Raw genomic sequence first — 11963 nt, forward strand, 5'->3', positions numbered from 1 at the left:
AATTATATTAAGGTTGCATATCATATATATATATATATAATATTAAGGTTGTCTGTTAAAGGAGGACTTTGATTTACAAATTGAATCACAAGCTCTTCCAATGATTGGATTTTAAGTAAGCGAGTCAGCCCCTCCCACCCCTCCATATATATATATTTTTTCTTTCTTCAAAATAAGTTGGTAATACTGCAAATTCCCTTTTTGAAACAGGAAAGAGTGAAGTATGTATTACAATTCTCTTATCACACTGAAAATTCCTAAATTCTTTCTCTATCCTCCCACACCTCTTCCCTTTTAATTTGTGGTCATAGAATTACAACAGGCAGAACAGCCATGAGAATACATGTCTTATCTTTCTACTAAAAAGCTTTCCTTCCCCAGAGATCTGAAACTTCAGCTAAACCCATGCCCCAGGAAAATAAAGGTCAGGAAGTCATTTTGCTTCCTGTGAGACTTCAGAGATCAGTACAAAGAAGAAGAAGGAGTGCCTTGGCCTCTGCTCCAGAATTACTCTTGATAACTAAACTTCGATATAGTCCCTCTGTGGCGTATCATCAACATCAGTGTGCATCCTGTGCATGAATGCAAAATACTAGCCTTTGCTCTGTTTCTTTAAAATTGTGCCGTTCATTTGTTTTCCTTGCATGTTCTATTTCCCCAATTAACTTTGTGAGCCCTGGGCAAGTTAGTTAACCTCTCTGGGCCTCAAAGGCCTCATGTATAAAATGAGTGGTTTAGAATACATGATGTTTATGATCCCTTCCATTGCGAACATTTTATGCAATGAAACCTCAAGGTTGTAAACTTGTAGGAGCCATTTTTTTTTTTTTTTTTATCATTTTTTATCTGCCCACAGGGCCTAATGTAACTTTGAATGCACTACCTTGCTCCAGTTATATGAAGCGGAGAATAGGTTTTGAAGACAGCTCTAATATGTACCAAACTAGATTAGAAATTAGACATTCTGTTTTAGTTGAAAGTCAGATCGTTTATTAGATGTAGATATTTTAGTGACTTGCTTATTTCAAGAGAAACAAAACTACTGGAAATCAGTCAGTGGGTTGCAATGATGTTAACCCATCTAGGGAAATGATACTGTAATTGCCGATGAAGGGGTAGAAACTGGCATAAGAAGAGTCCCCAAGGGATACAACCCTGGACTAGAACAGACATAGATTGTGACCACTTTAGGATATGTACTCTCAGCCCAGAACATATCCATAAATCTGGATTGAATTTAACCATTAAGATCTTGTTGTAGTTGTTAAGTACCGTGGAGTCAGTTCCTACTCATAGTGACCCTGCACGGGGTTTCCAAGGCTGTAAATCTATACGGCAGAACTCCTCATCTTTCTCCCGCAGAACTGCTGGTAGTTTCAAACTGCTGCTGACCTTGCGGTTCACAGCCCGATTCGTAACCACTACGCTACCTAGGAAGATAAAAAACAATTTTTGATAAAAGAAACAGGTGTACATTGCTACAACTTGATGAACTTGACCTATAAGTATGGAGGTGGTGGTTGTTGTTGTTATGTGCTGTGGAGTCGGTTTTAACTCATAGCAACCCTGTGTGGGGTTTCCGAGGCTGTAAATCTTTATGGGAGCAGAAAGCCTCATCTTTCTCCTGCGGAACAGCTGGTAGTTTCGAACTGCTGACTATGAGATTAGCAGTCCGATTTGTAACCACTACACTACCCTTATGGAGGTAGTAGCTCAAAATACCAACTGAGAGGGGAGGAGTCTTCACATCAAGTATCAATCCTATCCCCTCTGTACACAGGGTAGATAGGGACCGGCAACTTGGACATGTTGTTGTTGTTGTTGTTGTTAAGTGCCGTCGAGTCAGTTCTGACCCATAGCGACCCTGTACAGGGTTTCCGAGACTGTAAATCTTTACAGGAGCAGAATGCCTCATCTTTCTCATGCGAAGCGGCTGGTAGTTTCAAACTGCTGGCCTTAAGGTTCACAGCCCGATTCATAACCACTACGCTACCAGAGCTACCTAAAATGAGGAGGCAATGAAAGGCACAAAGTGACTAGCTTACAAGTTTTCAAGAGGGAGTTTAATTTAAGAGTGTGTGGAGGAAGATTGAATCCCCACTGAATAGTTTTCATCTTGTCTAGATGGGTCTGGTGAAAAGAGATGGGGATAAGACTCTTATGATTCAATAATGAATAATTGTTATCATGACTAAATGCAACTGTCACAACTATAAAGGTAGAAGTTTGGTAACAAAAGGTGGGAAGTAGTTAATCTTACAGTCCAGACCTAGGACCATCAATGGAGAAGAGCAGAAGCGGAATATAAGACTTTATCCAGAGAAGCAGCGACACCAGAGATGGAGTTCGAGATGAGGACATCCCTGGAAAGAGAGGGACTGAGTGCTGTTAGCAAAAAGGCAGACTTGCAGAATGTACCCTTTAGTTGTTTAAATTATTATATATTCCTGAGTGTTTTTGTGTACATACCCCCCAGCACCCCCACCCAAAAACAGAGGGAATGGAAGCAAATACTGTTGAATGCTGATGTATGGAGGTGAATGAATGAATGAATAGTAAATATTAAAAAAAATAAATCTTCGTAGTAGCAACTCAAAATTCCTTGAGTTGAGGAACTATCTTATAAAGCCTCTCATCAGTGTGAGCTAGCATTACATTTGTTATAGCTATTACAGGCCCCTTGTGAACTGTCTTTGACCCAACACATCATATCTACACATCTAAGGGTAGGCTGCAGAATGACTATCCCTTGGAATTATTGTTTTTACTTTAGAGTTATTGTCAGGTAACTGATATCATTGTGTACAATGTCCATTTATTGATATAACTTTTTCTGCCTTATGTAGGCTTCCTTTGTTGCTTTTGTAGACAACCATTTATTAAGTTAGATAACTAGTTTGAGCTCTAAAATAATGGACAATGAGGAAATCACTATAAGCTGTGGATCTCTTCTTATTGATAATCACCTCTCTACCTATTCAGACCTCACCCAGGCTGGTTGGCATCATTGACCACCCCATTTTGAAGTAATCTGCTTCCTGAAATTGCATAATTTATACTTTCTATGAAAGTTTTAGCACTCCCAAAGTACTGTCCTTTATTATTTGATTCTATGTGTATGAGATTGAGCTCCTCATTTACATTATTCCCAGAGGATTGTTTTTGTTGAATTGATTCCAATTCATAGCTTCCCTGTATAGGGTTTCCAAAGAGTGGCTGCAGAGTTTGAACTCGTGACCCTGTGGTTCAAACCAACCTTGCAGTTCAACGCATTAACCCATAGCGACACACCAGGACTCCACTATAGGATGCTAGAAAGTATAGACCTTGTCACAAAAGTGGTGGATTACTGATCACATACAGCATTATGAAAGCTAGTTGTACTTTGCTTGAACCAGTCTCGTCCTTTATGGCATTCTCAATCTTTTTAAACAGCTAGGCTATAATAACATTTTAAAAATTAAAGTATTTCACACAACCAAGAACTTGATATGAAATGAGCAACATAAAGCATAAAACAATTGAAGCTTCAAATGCTGGAGCAGCAAGAATTTTAAACAGTCCAAATGAATAAGGATGCTATACTGGTGTGTTTCTGCGGATGCAGTGATAATGAGGCTCAGAGGTTAGCAGGAAGAGTTTTTATAGCATTAATGGGTCTTGGTGCCATTTTTCTCCAGTGATTTTGGCTCACAAAGGTGAAACTTTTATTTGAAGATTTGATGCAATGCAGCCACCGACAGCAGGAAGAGATTCTGGTCAAATGACTGGACCCTCACAAGCATCTATGAGAGAAAGATTGATTGAGAGAGACTGGGAGAAATTGAGATACAGAGAAAGGGAGGGGATTTAAAAAAAAAAAAAAAGATTTACATTACCAGTGACAAATCAAAGCTGAAAGTTTGCTTGCCTGTTGTCATTCATTGCCATTCGTATTTAGAAAGCAGACTGCTGTGATAATTGATTTGATGGTCCAGCTTGAGTGGAAGCACTTCTGGGCATAGCAGGCCTCAGAGATGCCAAAAAAGAAGAAAAGGTGGGAATGAAATAATGTACTACTTTCTCCTCAGAGGCATGTGGCCCAGTTTTTAAGAACAGAAAAACATGCTCTGGGATGGGAGGAGTGGAACGGGAAGGAAACCTAAGGAACTAGGTAATAAATACAAAAATGACCATGTATCTCCAGTCAGATAAAAACAGGCATTCAAACTGAGACAATGAGAGGACATATTTTACTGACAGGTGAATAATAGGGGAGCTTGGTGGAAATAATCTGATTTTTAACAGACACTGTTCTTGGGAGTACCTTTTTTTTGCTGTTCTTTTATATAGGGATAAAGTGATTTCTTTTCTAAAAACGCTTTTAATTTTTTAAGCTTTTTTAGTAGATTAATAGTTCAGAAAGAGAAAAAGGGAACAATAATTGAGACCGGAAAGCTCTATGTATGCCTGGATATCTACATGTCGTGTAATTAATTCCTTGAAGCTGAAGGTAATAAAGAAGCTTGTTCTTAGATTTGTGAGTGGAGGGTGATGTTCAGCCATTGCTTCCTGCTAGTATGAACAGCAGGTTAGTAGGGTAAAGGACCAGTTGAACAGAGGGTGGAGATTTTTCTTTTTACATACTGAATTCCCTGTCTGACCTTTTAATCACAGCTACTTATTGAACTGTTTGCCATGTTACCAATGCAGGGACCTTAACAAAACCAGATAAAAGATACAAATTGTCAAACATAAATTGTATTCAAAACCTATTTGTCTTTGGAAAGAAAGGTACTTTTTTTTGCATTAGAAATGGATCAATCCTTTAATTTTGCTTGACTCTCTTCTTCTCTGTTTTCTACCTTCATGTCCCATTTCTCTCTTCTTTCCCTATTTACTTATTTACCTGTGTTTACTTACTGCAACAGGAGTCCTGGTGTGGCGCGATTAGATAAAACACTGGACCAAAAGGTTGGTTTGAACCACAAGGTTGGTAGTTCAAACTCACCAGTCGCTCCTTGGAAACCCTATATAGATAGGGTCACTATGAGTTGGAACCAACTCTGTAGCATTTAACAACAACTTCAACAGAGAAAACATATTGTCTGGCTTCCTTGAGTCATAAATATGCAGCCATTATGTAGATACCAATAACCCTCATATCACATCATTGTATTTGTTCTTTTGGTTAATTTCTCAACTACAGTGAGACAGTCAGCATTTTGAGAATACAAATACAAGTCTCAAATATATGACTTAAAATGTACTTATAAAATGAATACTAACAAATAATGTTAACTCTGAAGTATAATGTATGTCAGTATTTCTCAAAGCCTATAAAAAGAAAATCCTCAGCTTCAGAATTACATGGGGAGTTTATTAAAATTTTGATTCTCAGAACCCATCCTATATCTACTGACTCATAATATATGGTGCTCAGGAATCTACATTTTAATGAGTACTCCAGATTGTTCTGTCCTCTACTGAAGTTTGAACACCAGGATGTAATTGTTAGAGAATAATGTTTAGTCAGAAAACTGGATTCGGATCCAATAGCAGCCTGGTCCTTGTTGTGTCAACTCGCCTAACTTCTCTAAAATTCACTTTCCTCACCCATAAATTGCAATAACAATGCTTACCTGATAGGTGTTCTGAAGATTAAATAAAATATTGAATTTAAAACAGGAGTCCTGGTGTGGTACTGCAGTATAGTGTGCTGGAGACTGCATGGTCAGTTTGAGCTGAAAGGTTAGCAGTTCAAACCCACTAGTCGCTCCTTGGAAACCCTATACAAGGTTGCTGTAAGTCAGAACCGACTTGAACGCACTTAACAACAATAAGTATCATAGCTGCTGACTATAATAGTATCAATACATAATATTATTAATTTTTTATGCTATGTGATTTAGGAGTAGATACTTTTCTATGGGTTCTTAATATTGCTTCAGTTTAAAGTGAATATTAGCTTCTACTTCAAAATTATATTAACCCTTGGTGGTGGTTGTGGTCATTGTGTACCGTGGAGTTGGTTCCGACTCATAGCAACCCTATATAGGGTTTCTGACGCTGTAAATCTTTACAGAAGCAGAAAGCTTTATCTTTTCCCCATAGAAACCGTGGGTAGTTTTGAACAGCTGACCTTGAGGTTAGTAGCCTGAATCATAACCACTATGCTACCAGAGCTCCATGCCTCTTAGAGTTTTTAAGAATAGAAATTATACCTATAATTGTATCTTACCCAATGAGGAAATAAAACTATCTTAGACTAAAATATGTCATGTGTTCTGTTAGCGACAGTAAAGTAGCCTTATTAGTATTAACTGTAGGTAGGCAACTAGATATACGCATTATTCATATGTGAATGTGTAATTAGAGCATCAAAGTACTTAACTTGATGAGGGGAAGACACCTAGAAAGCCAATGTGATACTGTAAAAACCAAACCAAAGATATTCCCAGTGTCAGTAGCAGAACCACCTGCCTCACACCCAAAGATAATTAATCTAATATAATCATGTGTAAATGAAGGAAATCATTTGTCTTTTTTACTGATAGAGACAAAAATCATTAGTTTGTTTTGTTTTAAAATCTAATTCTAATGCTTCCTACCTCTATCATCTCAGATAAACCCCTTACTCAGAGTGTCCCCATCTACCAAATGAGAATAATCTCATTTGTCTTACCTCATAGCCTTGATGTGAAAAGGAAATGTGGCACTGTTTGTAGAAACAACAGGAATGGATGGAATACAAATTGAAATCTTTCATAAAAGTGATGCAGCACTTGAGATACTCACTCATATTGGAAGACAAATAAGTACCTGATCAACTGATTGGAAGAGATCTGTATTTGTGCCCATTCCAAAGATAAGTGATCCAACAGAATGCGGACATTTTCAGACAATATCAATGATAAAACATACAAGTAAATTTTACTAAAGGTAATGCAGACATGGCTTCAACCATACATTGACAGAGAATGACTAGAGGTTCAAGCTGGTTTCAAAAGAGGAAGTGGAACGAGGAATATCATTGCTGACGCCAGATGGATCTTGGCTGAAAGCAGAGAATACCAGAAAGATGTTTACTTATGCTTTATTGAGTACGCACAGACTTTCAGTTGTGTGGATCATGACAAGCTATGGGTAACGCTGCGAAGTATGAGTATTCCAGAACACTTAATTGTGCTCATGCGGAACCTGTACTTAGAGCAAGAGACAGTTTGTTCAAACAGAACATGGGATCACAGAATGGTTTAAAATTAGGAAAGGTGTGGGACAGAGTTGTATTCTTTCACCGTATTTATTTAACCTGTATGCTGAGCAAATAATCCGAGAAGCTGTGTTATATGAAGACAAATGTGTCGTCAGGATTGGAAGAAGATTCATTAACAACCTGTGATATGGAGATGATACGACCTTGCTTGCTGAATGTGAAGCAGACTTAAAATATTTGTTGATGAAGATGAAAGACCACAGCCTTCAGTATGGGTTGCATCTATCTCAATGTGAACAAAACAAGAATCCTTACCACTGCACCAATAAATAACACCCATATAAATGGAGAAAAGATTGTCAATAGCTTCATTTTGCTTAGATCAGCCATCAACACTCATGGAAGCAGCAAACAAGAAACCAAACGACATCTTGCATTGGGCAAATCTGCTGCACAAGACCTCTTTGAAGTGTTGAATAGAGAGCAAACATGTAAGTTTGAGGACTAAGGTGTGCCCAGTCCAAGCCATGGTGTTTTCAGTAACCTCATACACATGTGTAAGTTGGATAGTGAATAAGGAAGACCATAGAAGAATTGATGCATTTGAGTTATGGTGTTAGAGGAGAATATTGAAAGTGCCACGGACTGCCAAAAGAACTAATAGATCATTTCTGGAAGAAGTGCAGACAGAATGTTCCTTGGAGGCCAAGATGGCCAAACTTCATCTCTCATACTTCGGACATATTGTTAGGAGAGACCAATCGCTGGAGACGGTTTGGTAAGGTAGAGGGTCAGAGGAAAAGAGGAAGACCCCCAACAAGATGGATTGGCCAAGTGGCAGCATCGATGGACTCAAGTGTGGCAACAATAATGAGGTTCGCCCAGGATCGGGCAGTCTTTCGTTCTGCTGTGCCTAAGGTCACCATGGATCGGTAGCAACTCGATGGCACCTAACAACAACAACAACAAATTTCAACCACCGACCTTGTAGTTCAAACAGCTTTGCAGTCTGGCTCATTAACCCACAGCGCCACACCAGGTCTCCTGTTGTGCATAGGGTCGCTATGAGTCGTTATCAATAATAACATGTAGAAACTGGTATGGTGCTGTAAAATAATGCACTGAACAGCAAGGTCCGTTTGCACTGCATGGTCCGTGGCTCAAACTCACTAGCCGCTCCTTGGAAACCCTATACAGGGTCACTATGAATCAGAACCAACTTGACAACAGTTAACAGCAACTATAATTTCTAAACTGTTAAGTACTATATAAATGTGTAGTATTATTTCACATCTCTTCAGAAATAGGAGTGCCAAGCAATTTTGAAAATGTAATGATCAACTTTTGACCATGATTGTATCCCCACTTTCTACGGAACTCCAAAGAATAGATGGAATTAGAATTCTTCATTCTTCAAACCCTTGTTTTGCCTTTCTGTTTTTTGCTTGAGGTGACCAAATTGCATTGATCACTTTTGTTGAGTATTCCTTTTTCCAAAAGCTTTCAGCCTTGTGGCTTTGAAGCTCCAATTCCCTGATCAATGCTTGAACTTGTGAAGCTTGAAATTTGTCATTTGGTATTGATTTATGTGTAAGTTTGAGCCAAAACTCTGTGTCTTTTAAATATCTCAGGGAAGATTTTCAGTTTTGCCTAATTTTTTACTGATATGGTTATGTATTTGTAAGTACAAATTGCTACATTTGTCCTCGAGAGACCAAAAGTGGTCATTGCACTTGCCATGAAGTAATTGAAGGTGCAACAAAAAAAACCACTTCTACATAAAGGTCTCTCTAGCATTCCCCTGCTTCCACATCCTTCCCCCCTTTTCTTTGTGTGTAAGGAAAGAGAGGAGAAATAAGACTGAATAGAGGTCAGCATTTCTTTTCAAGAAAAATAAACTGCATCTAATTTGTTTTATTTTTCTTAAAAAAAAAAAAAATGACAAAGGAAATATACAAGAAGGAGACCCTGAGAAATTTTAAACAGAAGTGTTATAAAAGGTGATGTCTTTCAGAATTACTATGTAATTGCAATGTTATATATGTTTGACTGGATGTATATTTTAGGTGAAATTTTACATAGAAAAAGTTTGTTGTTATTAGGTTCCATCGAGTCAGTTCGGATTCATCATAACCCTATGCACTACAGAATACAATGCTGCCCCGCCCTGCGCCATCCCTATAATTGTTGTTTGAGACCATTGTTGATTGTTGCTGTGTCTGTGTCAGTCCATCTTTTGGGGGCTCTTCCTCTTTTTCTCTGACCCTCCACTTTACCAATCATGATGTCCTTCTCCACGGATTGGTCTTTCCTGACAACCTGTCCAGAGTGTGAGAGGCAAAGTGTCACCATTATTGCTTCTTAGGAGCATTCTGGCTGTACTTTTTCCAAGACAGATTTGTTTGTTCTTCTGGCACTTCATGGTACTTTTAGTATTCTTCCCCAGCATCACAATTCAAATGCATCAATTCTTTTGAGGTCTTCCTTAGTTGTTGTCCAACTTTCACATTCATATGAGGTCATTGAAAATGCCATGGCTTGAGTCAGTCACACCTTAGTCCTCAAAATAACACCTTTGCTCTTTAACACTTTAAAGAGGTCTTTTTGCAGCAAATTGGCCTAATACAGTACATCTTTCTCTGAATGATTTTTATACAAATTGTTCCATTGGTTACAGTTTTTACAATGTGGCAGCTTTCTCATTTCCATTCTGTTTTGTTCTGTTTCCATTGATCTAACTTCCTTTTTCTCTCCTTGCCTTCTCACCTTTAACTTGTTAAGTGTTGACTGTTTGGTTGCATATTGTTCATTGTTTAAGGGAACACAGTACTCTCATGGGTGCTACTGTATATAAGCCAGTTTATTATTTGGTTGAAAAGTAACCTTTAGAAGTAGCTTAAAATTCACATTCAAAGGTTATTTTAGGACAATAGTCTTGGCCATTCTTGGTCTGGCCATTTTTTAAAATTTGAATTTCATTCTACGTTTTTCTTTTATCATATCCAGGACCTTCTGTTGTGTCCCTAGTCAGAACGGTAACTAGTGGTAGCCAGTTACCATCTATTTCTTCCCATGTCAATTTAGAATAGACTGTGGTGTTATATACATTTTAACTTGGGCAAACGAATAGTTTTGACTATTAGAAAATAGTTTTTGAGAGACAGTTATGGAAATTATAGCATGGCTGTAGTTTTAGTTGCCTAACATTTTATCCTCTGAGGTTACTTTAGAACAAGAGAAAGGCTTGTTGTTGTTGTTAGGTGCCATCAAGTTGGTTCCAACTTATAGTGAACCTATGTGCAACAACAAAACACTGCCCGATCCTGTGCCAACCTCACAGTTGTTGCTACATTTGAGCCCATTGTTGCTGCCATTGTGCCAATCTATCTCATTGGGGGTCTTCCTCTTTTTCTCTGACCCTCCACTGTACCAAAAATGATATCCTTCTCCAGGGATTCATCCCTCCTGGTAATAGGTCGAGTGTATGAAAGATGAAGTTTGGCCATCCTGGTCTCCAAGGAGCGCTCTTCTGGCTGTACTTCTTCCAACACAGATCTACTTGTTCTTTTGGCAGCCCATGGTGCTTTCAATATTCTCCTCCAACACCATAACTCAAATGTATCAATTTATCTAAGGTCTTAACTTATTCGCTATCCAACTTTCACATCGTATAAGGTTATTGAAAATACCATGGCGTGGATCGGGTGCACCTTAGTCCTCAAACTTACATGTTTGTTCTCTCTTTAACACTTTAAAGAGGTCTTGTGCATGAGATTTTCTCACTGGAATATGTCATTAGATTTCTTGAATGCTGTTTCCATGACTGTTGATGGTTGATCAAATCAATTTTTTGACAGCTTCAGTCTTTTGTTCATTTACATGGATATTGTATATTTGTCCAGTAGTGAGGATTTTTGTTTTCTTTACATTGAGATGCAACCTCTACCGAAGGCTGTGGTTTTTGATTTTCATCAGTAAGTATTTTAAGTCCTCTTGTCTTTCAGCAAGCAAGGTCGTATCATCTTGCATATCATAGGTTGCTAATGAGTCTTCTTCCAATCCTGATGCCACGTTTTTGATGATTTGCTCAGTTTACAGATTGAATAAGTATGGTGAAAGAATACAACCCTGTCGCACACCTTTCCTAATTTTAAACTGTTCAGTGTTTCCTTGTTCCATTTGAACAACTGCCTCTTGGTCTATTTACAGGTTCCTCATGAACACAATTAATTGTTCTGGAATACTCATGCTTCTCAATGTTGTTCATACATAGCTTGTCATGATCCAAACCATGGAAAGCCTTTACATAGTCAATAAAGCAAGGTAAACATCTTTCTTGCATTCTCTGCTTTCAGCCAAGATCCATCTGACATCAACAGTGATAGCCGTCATTCTACACGACCACCACCCCCCCTTTTTTTTTTTTCGACATCCTCTTTTGAATCCTGCTTAAACCCCTGGAAGTCTCTGTTAATGTATGGTTGCAGCCGTTTTGTATTACCGTCCACAAAATTTTACTTGCATGCAATATTAAATGATATTGTCTGATTATTTCGGCATTCTGTTGAGTCAGTTCTCTTTGGAATGGGCATAAATATGGATCTCTTCCAGTTAGTTGTTCATGTAGCTGTCTTCCAAATTTCTTAGCATAGATGAGTGTCTGCAGTATGACATCACTTTGTGGAAAGATTTTACACTGTTAGTGATTTTATACATATATTTCAAACTTCAAAAAGTTTATGGAAAAATTCCATTTTATATATTTATA

General features: G+C 38.1%; 1 protein-coding gene across 1 annotated transcript in view; it reads left to right on the forward strand.

Annotated features, from left to right (window-relative positions):
- DIAPH2 (diaphanous-related formin 2) overlaps positions 1–11963 on the forward strand; it is a 1391152-nt gene that overhangs the window by 1236134 nt on the left and 143055 nt on the right. The gene's annotated exons all lie outside the window — the stretch shown is intronic.

Source organism: Chrysochloris asiatica, unplaced genomic scaffold (assembly GCF_000296735.1).
Source record: "Chrysochloris asiatica unplaced genomic scaffold, ChrAsi1.0 scaffold00180, whole genome shotgun sequence".
Lineage (NCBI taxonomy): Eukaryota > Metazoa > Chordata > Mammalia > Afrosoricida > Chrysochloridae > Chrysochloris > Chrysochloris asiatica.